Genomic DNA, 13,134 nt, shown 5'->3' on the forward strand with positions numbered 1-13,134 from the left:
CTTTGGTATGTACAGAAAAGGTTAGCTTTATTGTTTTGTTCTTGGGGATGCATGTAAAGGCTTTCAGCATTCTTGAGTATTTCTTGTACTTGTTACCTTGCTTGTAATTTTCTGTACAACCTACTACCTCTCCCCTTCCCTTCCCATTGTTCCTTCCCTTAATAAACTGTTCCCAACATTTTTAGTCAGTGTGTGAGTTTGCATAACTTCAGTGCCTGTTGGCCAGGGTGTGGAAGGCTACTAGGTTATTGTAGGGATTTGTGGCCAGGTTTGGCCTGGCCTTGCAGGGTTGTTGGGGTCTAGGCCTAGCCATCCTCCACATGAGTACTCCGATCAACACTATTTCCTCAGTGTGTAGGGGTGAACGAAAGTCACTTACCTTTTCTCGCAGCTTTTTCGCGGTGGGGGGAGCGCTTCGCTGCTCCCCCCGCGAAGTTCAGGCCGGGGGGGGAGGCTTCCCGCCTCGCCCGGCCGAAATTCAGGCCGGGGGAGGAGGCTTCCCGCCTCGCCCGGCCGAAATTCAGGTCGGGGAGGAGGCTTCCCGCCTCGCCCGGCCGCGAACACGAAAGTAAAAAAAAAGAAAAAAAAGTCCCCTGATAGGCTACGTGACGATTCACGTAGCCTATCACGGCTAGATCTGGAAAGTCAGCCGTGATAGGCTACGTGAATCGTCACGTAGCCTATCACGGGTGACTTAAAAAAAAAAAAAAAAGCGCGTACGCGAATGGCAGCCCCCATAGGGAGCCGCCATTCGCGTTCCTTATTTAGTTGCTGTAGTCTACGTCAATGTTTACGTAGACTACGGCGAAAATAAGGGCAACGCAAATAGCCTACCCAAAATTGCAAGGCTGAGATGGAGGCTGAGCCCCAACACACTAAACAATTCCACTGAACTCACACTTTTCAGCACCAACAGAAACCTATTTCACAGAAGGCAAACTGTTTTTCTCTCCCCTTCCCCTGCCAGCCAACTAATTCCCCCATCTCTCTTTTTCTCTGGATCACTGCCCATACACTCTTGCTCACGCCCACTCACCATCCACAGAGATGCCCTGTGTGTGTCTCCTCACACACACCTCATGCCCCTATCCATATATCTATCCTCCATCCATTCAGACATGCAAGCAGACAACCCTCCAAGTTGCTAACAGCTGGCTCCCCCAGCCCTTGCTGGTTTCCTGCTGCTCTCCTTCCCTCTTCCCCACTGGATTTCTACCAGCTTCTTTGACCCCCTCTCCCAACTGGCTAAACACTGCTCTTCCTAGCAGCCACACTGCATTCATGGGAAACGAAGATGGACATGGCTGCAGGCCCTCACTTTGTATTGAAATGGTCCCAGCTGCTGGTAAGAAAAGTTAATACAAAACATGGGAGGGCATCTCAGTACTTACCAAGGAAGGTGCCAATGGGCACCAGATTGCCAACCCCTGCTTTAGACGATACCCTAGTGACTAGTTGTTTTGCCAAAGGCAGGAAGGTTCTTATTTTGGATTCAGGAGCAATAAGGACACCAGTAGGTAAGAGTCAAAAAGTTTATAAAGTAGCAGGCAGAAGCTTACAAATGATCGTGTGTGGTCTCAAAGCAAAGCTAAGCAAGATCTCACCCTCCATTCTGCTGCCCCAGATAATAACAGCGGAGAGACTCCAGTTGGCCTACATGCAGCACCTCCACAGTCCTGGTCTGCGTTGAAGCTCAATTTGATTGCCACTGGGGAGGAACTTATATACCCCAAATCCCTTGTGTATACATGCCGCTGTCCTCAACCTCTTTAATCAATCACACCTGTTTTGGTAGTCTGATTCTTAATCTCATTATGTTTATGCATCCTCCCATGAGATAAGCTTAGGCCAGTGGACCACAGCCAGGGAGATCCTCCCACATCCCAAGGTCATACCATCCTGCCTCTATCCTTGAGAAACCTTAGAAAAAACATGTTCTCGGGCCAAGGACCCTGGAAAGCAAAAGTCAGACCAGGAAGCCTAAAAGTCCTATTTTTAAGGCCTCACAGAAAGTTTGATCATGTAAGGAGCAGTTGCAGTATGTCACACCTATCTCCTTGTGATTACAAAGGTCTTCTGGTGTTTCCTCTACATTAGTCCAGCCTTCCTTCACAACCTGGTTCTCTCCACATGTTTTGAACTTCACCTTCCATCAGCTCCAGCCAGTATGTCCAGTGGCCAGGAACGTTGGGAGTCTTATTTCAAAAGGTCTGAGGGCACCAGGTTGGGAAAAAGAAGACTAGTCCATCATCAAGGAAGCAAAGATGGCTGCTTTGTCTACTGAAATGGTTTTGCTTAATGGTGTGTCTAAAGAAATTGATCAGCTGTCCTGGGATAGTGGCAGTTCCTTGCAACCTGCTTTGAATGACAGTTTACCCTATCCATGTCAGGATAAGCAAATGAGCACTTGCCTATAGAAGGATACCCCCCTTTGGCCTAGGTTGAGGTTGAAATCTCTCAAAGGTGGGGGGAGCATTATGTCAATCAAATTTACCCAGACAAAATTCATTTTGGGGGGAGGGGATTTTCATTGCTTTGTGAGATAGAACTGGAGTTTAATAAGTAGATAAGTTTAATAAAGCTTTACTTGACTGATCAATGGTGGTCCATTGTAATTAGTAATGTTTATTTTATTTGTATTTATTTATTATAGTTAAATCCCACCCTTTCCCCTTAAAAGAACCCTCCTCCTCTCCTTTTTATCTAACTTTTTTATCTTCCTCTCTTCTCCTTTTGTATCCTCTTTTTTTTTTTTAATCCTGAGAGTCATGTTAGGCTGAGAGTCAGTGACTGGTCCAAAGTCACACAGAGAGCTTCATGGCCAAGTTAGGACTTGAACCCAGGTCTCCTGAGTCCCAGTACAACACTCTAACCACTATGCCACACTGGCTCCCATGTTAACTGGTGATGCTGAGAGTTTGTTCATGGATATTTTAGTCCTGGTGTCTTATTGTCACAGGAAATGAGAGAGAAAATTAAAGGTGGGATTTCTTTCTGGCAATGAGCAATAGCTACTTTTGATTCAGTGTCATGTTTCTTTCAGTACTTCAGAGGACTTTTGTCCATGTGCAAATATATTTTACATGTAATTGAATAATCTGTGCAAAAGCAGGTGACAAATCAACTAAACATTTGGTCATTGGTAGACAGCCCTAAAATTCATAACTTGCCTACACTGCTGAAGTCCATTGGGCTGGGTGCATTGCTACACTATAATCTGTCTGTTTTACCCATATTTTCACATCAGGGGTTTAATTGTTTTGGTAATATGGAACCTCTGTACCTCTTCCCTTACTCAAAGAGTTTACACCTCTTTGAGTTTCTCACTCAAAGTGCTCTGCAGGTTTATTCCTCAAGCTCTGTCTACCCTGAGTTCCTTATAGAAATCAGGACAGACTCTCCATTTCCTGCCTTATTTGGAAGGGGGGGGGAAGCCTTTAGGAAAGCCATGGAATTTTGATTCCAAGTATGCTTGTCAGTGTCTGGCCTAATTTCCAGAAGTGTTGAAGTCAATGGGAGCTCTTGGCTGTTCAGCACTTTTGAAAGTTACCTCAGTTACTGGGGGAATTATGCCTGCCTCTCCTGTTATTGACTGTAACAATCCCATTGATTTCTGTGGCATTGCACTGGCCCATTAGATCTCCAACTGTGTTGGGAGGCTTCGCACACGCACACGTGTATGTAAGGTCTTGGCATTCTTTTCCCCAAACTCATGACTTGCTGCATTGCTTTTTCTGGTGTTAGCCTTGAGAAAAGCTCCTAAAAGCTCTGTCCAAGGGGATTGCTGAGCCAAGCAACACAAATTCAACCCAGTTAAAGGCAAAGTGATACAAGCTGGGACAAACTGACTCATTTTCTATGGCACATTGTTGGTCTTGGGAGGAGAGATATCATTACTTACATGTATCAGTGTGACTTTGGGGCCTTATGGCCTCAATATTTGGTTCAAAAGGACCCCAACATCTAGCAGATGTATACTTCATGACTGGACTCCTTCATGAGAAGTTTGGCTAATGGAAGGCTGGGGTGGTTGCCAGGAAGTGTGGCTAATGGAAGGATGGGGAGGTTGCCATCCCAGCCACATGTCATGAGGCAGGCAACTGGGGCCAAGGGTGTTCTGCGGGATGGGAGAAAAAGCAGGGGGGTAGCCTCTCCTTCCTCCATTTGTGCTCCATTGTGGATGGGTGAAGTGCCAGATGACTGGAGGAGGGCTAATGTTGTTACTATCTTCAAAAAGGGTAAAAAGGAGGAACCTGGGAACTACAGACCAGTCAGTCTGACATCAAACCCTGGGAAAATTCTGGAGCAGATGATAAAGCAATCCATCTGTAAGCACCTTGAAAACAATGCAGCAATTACTTGAAGCCAACATGGATTTGTCAAGAACAAATCCTGCCAGATGAATCTGATCTCATTTGTTGATCAGGTAACCTCCCTTGTGGACTGTGGGAATGCTGTGGACCTAATATACCTTGACTTCAGCAAAGCTTTCTATGAAGTGTCCCATGATATCCTGATGAGCAAACTAGCTCAAAGTGGGCTAGATGAAACAACAATCAGGTGGATCCACAGTTGGCTACAGAATAGGACTCAAAGAGTGCTTATCAAAGGGACCTTCTCAAACTGGGGAGAGGTAACGAGTGGGGTACCGCAGGGCTCAGTCCTGGGCCCAGTGCTCTTCAACAGTTTTATTAATGACTTGGAGGAGGAGGTGCAGGGAATGCTGATCAAATTTGCAGACAACACAAAATTGGGAGGGATAGCTAATACTTTGGAAGACAGAAACAAAATCCAAAGTGATCTTGATAGACTGGAGCTCTGGCCAAAAAGCAACAGAATGAAATTGAATAGGGATAAATGCCAAGTTCTGCACCTAGGAAAAAGAAACCAAATGCACAATTACAAGATGGGGGATACGTGGCTCAACCACACTACAAGCGAGAAGGATCTTGGAATTGTTGTAGATCACAAGCTGAATATGAGCCAACAATGTGATGTGGCTGCAAAAAAGGAAAATGTTCTTTTGGGCTGCACTAATAGAAGCATAGCTTTCAAATCCTGGGAAGTACTAGTTCCCCTCTACTCAGCACTGGTTAGGCCTCATCTGGAGTACTGTGTCCAGTTCTGGGCACCACACTTGAAGAAGGATGCAGACAAGCTGGAGAGTAGGGATGTATGAAAATCACTTACCGGAATCCTTGCCGGGGGGGGGGAGGTGCTCCGTTCCTCCCCCCTGGAATCCTGGCCAGCCGGCTGTGCTCTGCAGCAATTCTGCAGAGCCGCCGGCTGGCTCCGCCAGCAGCCGGACATCCGGCCGCTGGCTAGCAGGGACGCAAATGGCGGCGTCCGTAGCCACCGCCGTTTGTGTCCCTGCAGTCAGCCATGATAGGCTACGTAAATGTTTACATAGCCTATCATGGCTGACTTAAAAAAACAACAATGCAAGTACGCAAATGGTGTCGGCCATGGCTGCCGCCATTTGCGTTCCTTATTTTGGCACGTCTTAGTCTACGTAAACATTTACGTAGAATAAGACAGCGAAAATAAGGGGAACACAAACAGCGTAGCGTCTTCGCTATTTGCGTTCCCCTTATTTTCGTAGGGATGGACGAAAGTCACTTATCTGATCCCGAAGCTTGCTTCGCAGTGGGGGGGAGGCGCTCCGTCCCTCCCCCCGAAATTCTGGGCAGGGGGGAGCGCCCGGTCTCTCCGGCCATGGAACCTCTTAGAATCATAGAATAGTAGGGTTGGAAGGGGCCTAAAAGGCCATCGAGTCCAACCCCCTGCTCAATGCAGGAATCCAAGTCAGAGCATCCCTGACAAATGGCTGTCCAGCCGTGTCTTGAAGCCCTCCAGTGTGGGAGAGCCCACCACCTCCCCAGGTAATTGGTTCCATTGTCGTATTACTCTTACAGTCAGGAAGTTTTTCCTGATGTTCAGCCGGAATCTGGCTTCCTGTAACTTGAGCCCATTATTCCGTGTCCTGCACTCTGGGGTGATCAAGAAGAAATCCTGGCCTTCTTCTCTGTGACAACCTTTCAAGTACTTGAAGAGTGCTATCATATCTCCCCTCAGTCTTCTCTTCTCAAGGCTAAACATGCCCAGTTAAATTTAATGGCGTAGTCGGCAGGATTCGAACCTGCGTGGGGAAACCCCAATGGATTTCCACTCTTCTCCTGCCGGGACGCAAATGGCGGTGGCTACGGCGGTGGCTACGTTTGCGTCCCTGGCCTGCAGCCAACTGCGATAGGCTACGTAAATGTTTACATAGCCTATCACGGCTGACTTTGGAAAAAAAAAAGCGCGTACGCAAATAGCGTTGCCCTTATTTTCGCCATAGTCTACGTAAATATTTACGTAGACTACCTGTGCCAAAATAAGGAACACAAATGGTGGCACCCATGGGCGCTGCCATTTGTGTACGTGCTTTTTTTTTTTTTCACAGTCAGCCGTGATAGGCTACGTAAAAATTTACATAGCCTATCACGGTGTTTTTTGAAAATTTAGCCGTGATAGGCTACGTAAATCTTTACATAGCCTATCACGTTTGTTGTTGTTGTTTTTTTTTACTTGGAAATGGCAGCGGCGGCAGCCGGTTGGAAGACCGGCCGCTGCCGCCACCGAACTGCTGCCGAACCGCCGCCGAACTGCCTCCGAACCACCGCCGGACGCCACCGCTGCCAGGGACATTCGCTCAAGGTAAGTCCCGTCCCGGGGGGGGTGGCGGGGGGATGGCGGACCATTTCTCCACCAATTTCGGGGGGCCGAATGCGTTGGCATTCAGCCTCCCGGAGATTTGTGGAGAAATTCTCTGACATCCCTATTTTCGCCGTCGTAGTCTATGTAAATGTTTACGTAGACTAAGACGTGCCAAAATAAGGAATGCAAATGGCGGCGGCCATGGCCGCCGCCCTTTGTGTACACGCGTTTTTTTTTTTAAAGTCAGCCGTGATAGGCTACGTAAACATTTACATAGCCTATCACAGTGTGTTTTTTTTAAATCTAGCCATGATAGGCTACGTAAATCTTTACGTAGCCTATCACATTTTTTTTTTTTTTAACCTGGAAATGGTGACGGCGGCAGCTGGTCGGAAGACCGGCCACCACAGCCGCCGCCACTGAACCGCCGCCGGAGCTGCCGCCAGAGCCGCCGCCGCCAGGAAGATCCGCCCAAGGTAAATCCTGTCCCAGGGGGGCAGGGGATGGGCCGTTCCATCACTGATTTCAGGGGGCTGAATGCGCTGGCATTCAGCCTCCCCGAGATCCGTGGCGGAACTTTCATATGTCAAGTACTTGAAAGGTTGTCACAGGGAGGAAGGACAGAATCTCTTTTTGATTATCCCAGAATGCAGGACATGGAATAATGGGCTCAAGTTACAGGAAGCCAGATTCCAGCTGAAAACTTCCCGACTGTTAGAGCGATATGACAACGGAACCAATTCCCTAGGAAGGAATAGGGGAAGCATTCAAGACTAGACTGGACAACATTCAAGACTAGACTGGAAGCATTCAAGACTAGACTGGACAGCATTCAAGACTAGACTGGACAGCCATCTGTCAGGGATGGTCTGACTTGGATTCCTGCATTGGGCAAAGGGTTGGACTCGATGGTCTTGTAGGCCCCTTCCAACCCTACTATTCTATGATTCTATGATTCTATGTGCTGCTTTAGATTAGCCTATGAACCCATCTAGCTCACCTACTTTGCTGTAGGTGGGATGGGAGCTGAAAGGCTTGTGGATCTGGCTAATCCATGGCCTCTCCTCTCCCCTCCCCATCCACTTGCCCCCCCCATGCCCATTTCCTCCCCTCTTGAGGTCATGACACTGACCTCAGGAGAGATACCTACTGCAAAGAATTCCATGGTGGCTGCACAGGGCAGGGGTTAGTGTGTATTTGTGTGGGGGAAATCCCTGTTTAGATTTCCCCCTCCAAGGTCACAACAATGACTATATCCTCAGAGGGGGAAATCTCCAGCATCCTATGGCCCCTGAGAAGCTGTTCTGGGGGCCATAGGATTGTTCTCTAAGTGAACCAATCTGTTTAATGCTTCCCAAACTAATATGTGAATGGGAATGCAGTTATCTTTCACCTAACATGCGTCTCCAATCTTTGCAGTACAATTCTCAGCTCAAAAAATGTACCAAATGCATGCACAAAAAGCATTTTGTGCACTTTTACTTCTATTGAAACAACAACAAGAATAATAATATTGATGCAGAAACAGGATGGAGCAGACTTATGCATGATCACATGAGAAAATGACATGGAGTGGATTTACAGTGATCCATCTATTCCTACTCATACACATAACCACTTCAGAATAATCTTGCTGGATTAAATCAAGGTCCAGCATTCTGTTTGCAATATCAGGCTTCTGGGTCTTCACAAACTGGGACATTGAACTCCGCTTTCATTTTTCATTTGTTTCCAGCATCTGACAATCAGAAGCCGACTGACTTTGAATATGAAGTTTCCACTTATGCCAAAGCAACTGTGATAAAACTCAATAGATCTGTGAACGTATGGCAGACACTTCCCTCTGAAGAAACTTTGTTACCCTTTTCAAAACACTCTAGACTTTCTTTAAAGTGCCTCGGCTCTTTCACTGGGAGGGGAAAACCTAACTCCAGATTTCACATTAAGCAAACCCTTGATGGCTAGCACAACATTTATCTGTATAGTACAAGGTAGTTTGTGGCCTCCACAATCCTGAAAGGTCTTAGTGCCTCATTGTATGATGTGCACTTCTGCATCACCAAAAATGAAGACTCAGATTTGCAAAATATTTGCATATGCCACACACACCCTTAGAAATATTACTAGAATTTAAAAAGTAATACAGTACATCTCCCCCTTCATGGATCACTGCCTTGTTGTGGTGAAGGGGCTTGCATAACTCAGTGAAGCCATAAGCTATGCCGTGCAGGGCCACCCAAGACGGACAGGTCATGGTGGAGAGTTCTGACAAAATGTGGTCCACTGGAGAAGGAAATGGCAGCCCACTCCAGTATTCTTGCCAAGACAACCCCATGGAACGTATCACAAGGCTAAAAGATACGATGCTGAAAGATGAGCCCCTCAGGTCGGAAGGTGTCCAATATACTACTGGGGAAGAGCTAGGGATGGCGGAGAATTTCTGCCTGAAACTTTGGGGGGCTGAGCGCCAACGTGTTGGGCCCCCAAACAAGTTTCGGGGAGAAATCCTCCGCACCCCCCCCCCGCACCCCCATCGGGACGGGACTTACCTTTGGCAAATGTCCCTCCCGGTGGCTGGTCCAGCCGGCGGTTCGGCGGGTGTTCGAGCGAGGCGGGAGCGGCAGCCGGTCTTTCGACCGGCTGCTGCCGCCGCCATTGCAATAAAAGAAAAAAAAAACACGCCCCCTGATAGGCTACATGACGATTCACATACCCTATCACAGCTAGATTTGCAAAGCCAGCCGTGATAGGCTACGTCAATCGTCACGTAGCCTATCACGGGTGACTTTAAAAAAAAAAAAAAGAGTGTACGGATCATGGCGGCCCCCATAGGGAGCCGCCATTCCCATTCCTTATTTGGTCGCTGTAGTTTACGTAAATGTTTACGTAGACTACTGTGAAAATAAGGGCAACGCTATTTGCGTTGCCCTTATTTTCACCGTAGTCTACGTAACATTTACGTAGACTACAGCGACTAAATAAGGAATGCGAATGGCGGCTCCCTATGGGGGCTGCCATTCGCGTATGTGCTTTTTTTTTTTTTTTTTTTTTTAAAGTCACCCGTGATAGGCTACGTGACGATTGACGTAGCCTATCATGGCTGACTTTGCAGATCTAGCCGTGATAGGCTATGTGAATCGTCACGTAGCCTATCAGGGGGCTTTTTTTTTTTTTTTTTTTTTTACTTTCGCGTTCGTGGCCGGGCGAGGCGAGGCGCCTCCTCCCCGGCCTGAATTTCGGCCGGGCGAGGCAGGAAGCCTCCCCCCCAGCCTGAATTTCGGCCGGGTGAGGTGGGAAGCCTCCCCCCCGGCCTGAACTTCACGGGGGGAGCAGCGAAGCGCCTCCCCCCCACCGCGAACGGCCTTCGACAACAGGTATGTGACTTTCGTCCACCCCTAGGAAGAGCAGAGGGAATTTCCAAGAAGTGTCAGAAAGAGTGAAGTGGCTGGGCCAAAGCCAAAAGGACACTCAGCTGTGGATGTGTCTGGTGGTGAAAAGAAAGTCCAATGCTGTAAAGAACAATATTGTTTAGGAACCTAGAATGTAAGATCAATGAATCAAGGTAAGCTGGAGGTGGTCAAACATGAGATGGCAAGATTGAACATCGACATCTTGGGAATTAGCAGACTAAAATGGACAAGCATAGGCGAATTTAATTCAGGTGACCATTATATCTACTACTGTGGGCAAGAATCCCTTAGAAGAAATGGAGTACACTCATAGTCAACAAAAGGGTGGGAAAAGCAGTACTGGGGTATAATCTCAAAAACAATAGAATGATCTCAGTACAAATCCAAGGCAAACCATTCAACTTCACAGTAATTCAAGACTATGCCCCAACCACTGAGGCCGAAGAAGCTGAGGTTGATCGGTTCTATGAAGACCTATAACACCTTCTAGAACTAACACCAAAAAAAGATGTCCTTTTTATCATAGGGGATTGGAATGCTAAAGTAGGAAGTCAAGAAGTAACCGGGATAAGAGGCAAGCATGGCCTTGGTGTACAAAATGAAGCAGGACAAAGGCTAATAGAGTTTTGTCAAGACAACACGCTGATCATAGCAAACACTCTTTTCCAATAGCACAAGAGGTGACTCTACACATGGACATCACCAGATGGTCAATATCGAAATCAGATTATGTCCTTTGCAGCCAAGGATGGAGAAGCTCCATACAGTCAGTAAAAACAAGACTTGGAGCTGACTGTGGCTCAGATCATGAGCTTCTTGTTGCAAAATTTCGGCTTAAATTGAAGAACGTAGGGAAAACCATTTAACCATTCAGGTATGACTTAAATCATATCCCTTATGAATATACAGTGGAGGTGAGGAATAGATTTAAGGGATTAGACCTGATAGACAGAGTGCCTGAGGAACTATGGACAGAGGTTCATAACATTGTTCAGGAGGCAGCAACTCAATCCATCCCAAAGAAAAAGAAATGCAAGAAAGCAAAGTGGCTGTCTGATGAAGCTTTACAAGTAGCTGAGGAAAGAAGGGAAGCGAAAAGCAAGGGAGAAAGGGGAAGATATATCCAACTGAATGCAAAGTTCCAGAGAATAGCATGGAGAGACAAGAAGGCCTTGTTAAATGAACAATGCAAAGAAATCGAGGAAAACACTAGAATGGGAAAGACTAGAGATCTCTTCAAGAAAATTGGAGATCTCAAGGGAACGTTTTGTGCAAAGACGGGCATGATAAAGGACAAAGAAGGCAGGGACCTAACAGAAGCAGATGAGATTAAGAAGAGGTGGAAAGAATACACAAAAGAACTATACAGGAAAGATCTTTGGGGTGGGTTAGGGTATTTTTTTTAAAAAAAATTTTTATGGTAAAATTTTATTGTTTTAAATTGTTTATGGTGGGTTGTACATCGCCCAGAGTGGCTGGGTGACCAGTCAGATGGGCGATTAATAAATTTAATAAATAAATAAAATAAATAAATCTTAATGTCCCTGATAGCCTTGATAGTGCGGTCACTGAACTTGAGCCGGACATCCTAGAGAGTGAGGTCAAGTGGGCCTCAGGAAGCATTATTAACAACAAAGATAGTGGAGAAGACAGTATTCCAGCTGAGCTATTTAAGATCCTAAAAGACGATGCTGTTAAAGTGCTGCACTCAATATCCCAACAAATTTGGAACACTCAACAGTGGCCACAAGACTGGAAAAGGTCAGTTTACATTCCACTTCCAAAGAAGGGCAATGCCAAAGGGTGTTCAAACTACTGTAAATTTCTGCTCATTTCACATGCCAGCAAGGTTATGCTCAAAATCCTACAAGCTAGGCTTCAGCAGCATGTGAACCGAGAACTACCAGAAGTACAAGCTGGGTTTAGGGATGTCAGAGAATTTCACCACGAATCTCGGGGAGGACAAATGCCAGTGCATTCGGCCCCCCGAAATTGGTGGTGAAACGGTCTGCCCCCCGCCCCCCCCCCGGGATGAGACTTACGTTGCGCGAATGTCCCTGGCGGCGGCGGCGGTGGCCGGTCTTGCGACCGGCTGCCGCCGCCATTTCCAAGTTAAAAAAAAAAAAGTGATAGGCTACGTAAACATTTACGTAGCCTACCATGGCTAGATTTTTAAAAAAACACCATGATAGGCTACATAAATGTTTACGTAGCCTATCACGGTTGAGTGAAAAACAAAAACAAAAACCGCGCCCATGGTTTGGGCCGATGGGCGCCACCATTTGCCTTCCTTATTTTGGCACGTGTAGTCTACGTAAACATTTACGTAGACTACGGCGAAAATAAGGAGAACGCTATTTGCGTTCCTCTTATTTTCGCTGTAGTCTACGTAAATGTTGACATAGACTACACGTGCCAAACTAAGGAACGCAAATAGCAGTGCCCATGGGCGCCGCCATTTGCGTACGCGCAGGTTTTTTTTTTTTCACTCAGCCGTGATAGGCTACGTAAACATTTACTTAGCCTATCACAGCTGACTGCAGGGACGCAAAGGGCGGTGGCTACGGCCGCTGCCTTTTGCGTCCTGGCTGGCCAGGATTCATGGCGGGAGGGACGGGGCACCTCCCCCCCGGCCAGAATTTTGGGGGGAGGGACGGAGCGCCTCCCCCCCACCGTGAATCAAGTTTTGGTTCAGGTAAGGGACTTTCCTACATCCCTAGCTGGGTTTCGAATAGGGATGTCAGAGAATTCCTCCACGGATCTCGGTGAGGCCGAATGCCAGTGCATTCGGCACCCCGAAATCTGTGGCGGAATGGCCTGCCCCCCTGCCCCCCTGCGGATCCCACCAGGGACGAGACTAACCTGGGGCTGATCTTCCGGGCGGTGGAGGCTCTGGCGGCAGCTCCGGCGGCAGCGGTGGCCAGTCTTCTGACCGGCTGCCACCGCCGCCATTTCCAGGCTTGTGAGAAGAAAAAAAAAAAATGACGTGATAGGCTATGCAAAAATTTACGTATCCTATCATGGC

Source organism: Heloderma suspectum, chromosome 2 (genome assembly GCF_057233095.1).
Source record: "Heloderma suspectum isolate Gila_16-S chromosome 2, 16-S_ref, whole genome shotgun sequence".
Lineage (NCBI taxonomy): Eukaryota > Metazoa > Chordata > Lepidosauria > Squamata > Helodermatidae > Heloderma > Heloderma suspectum.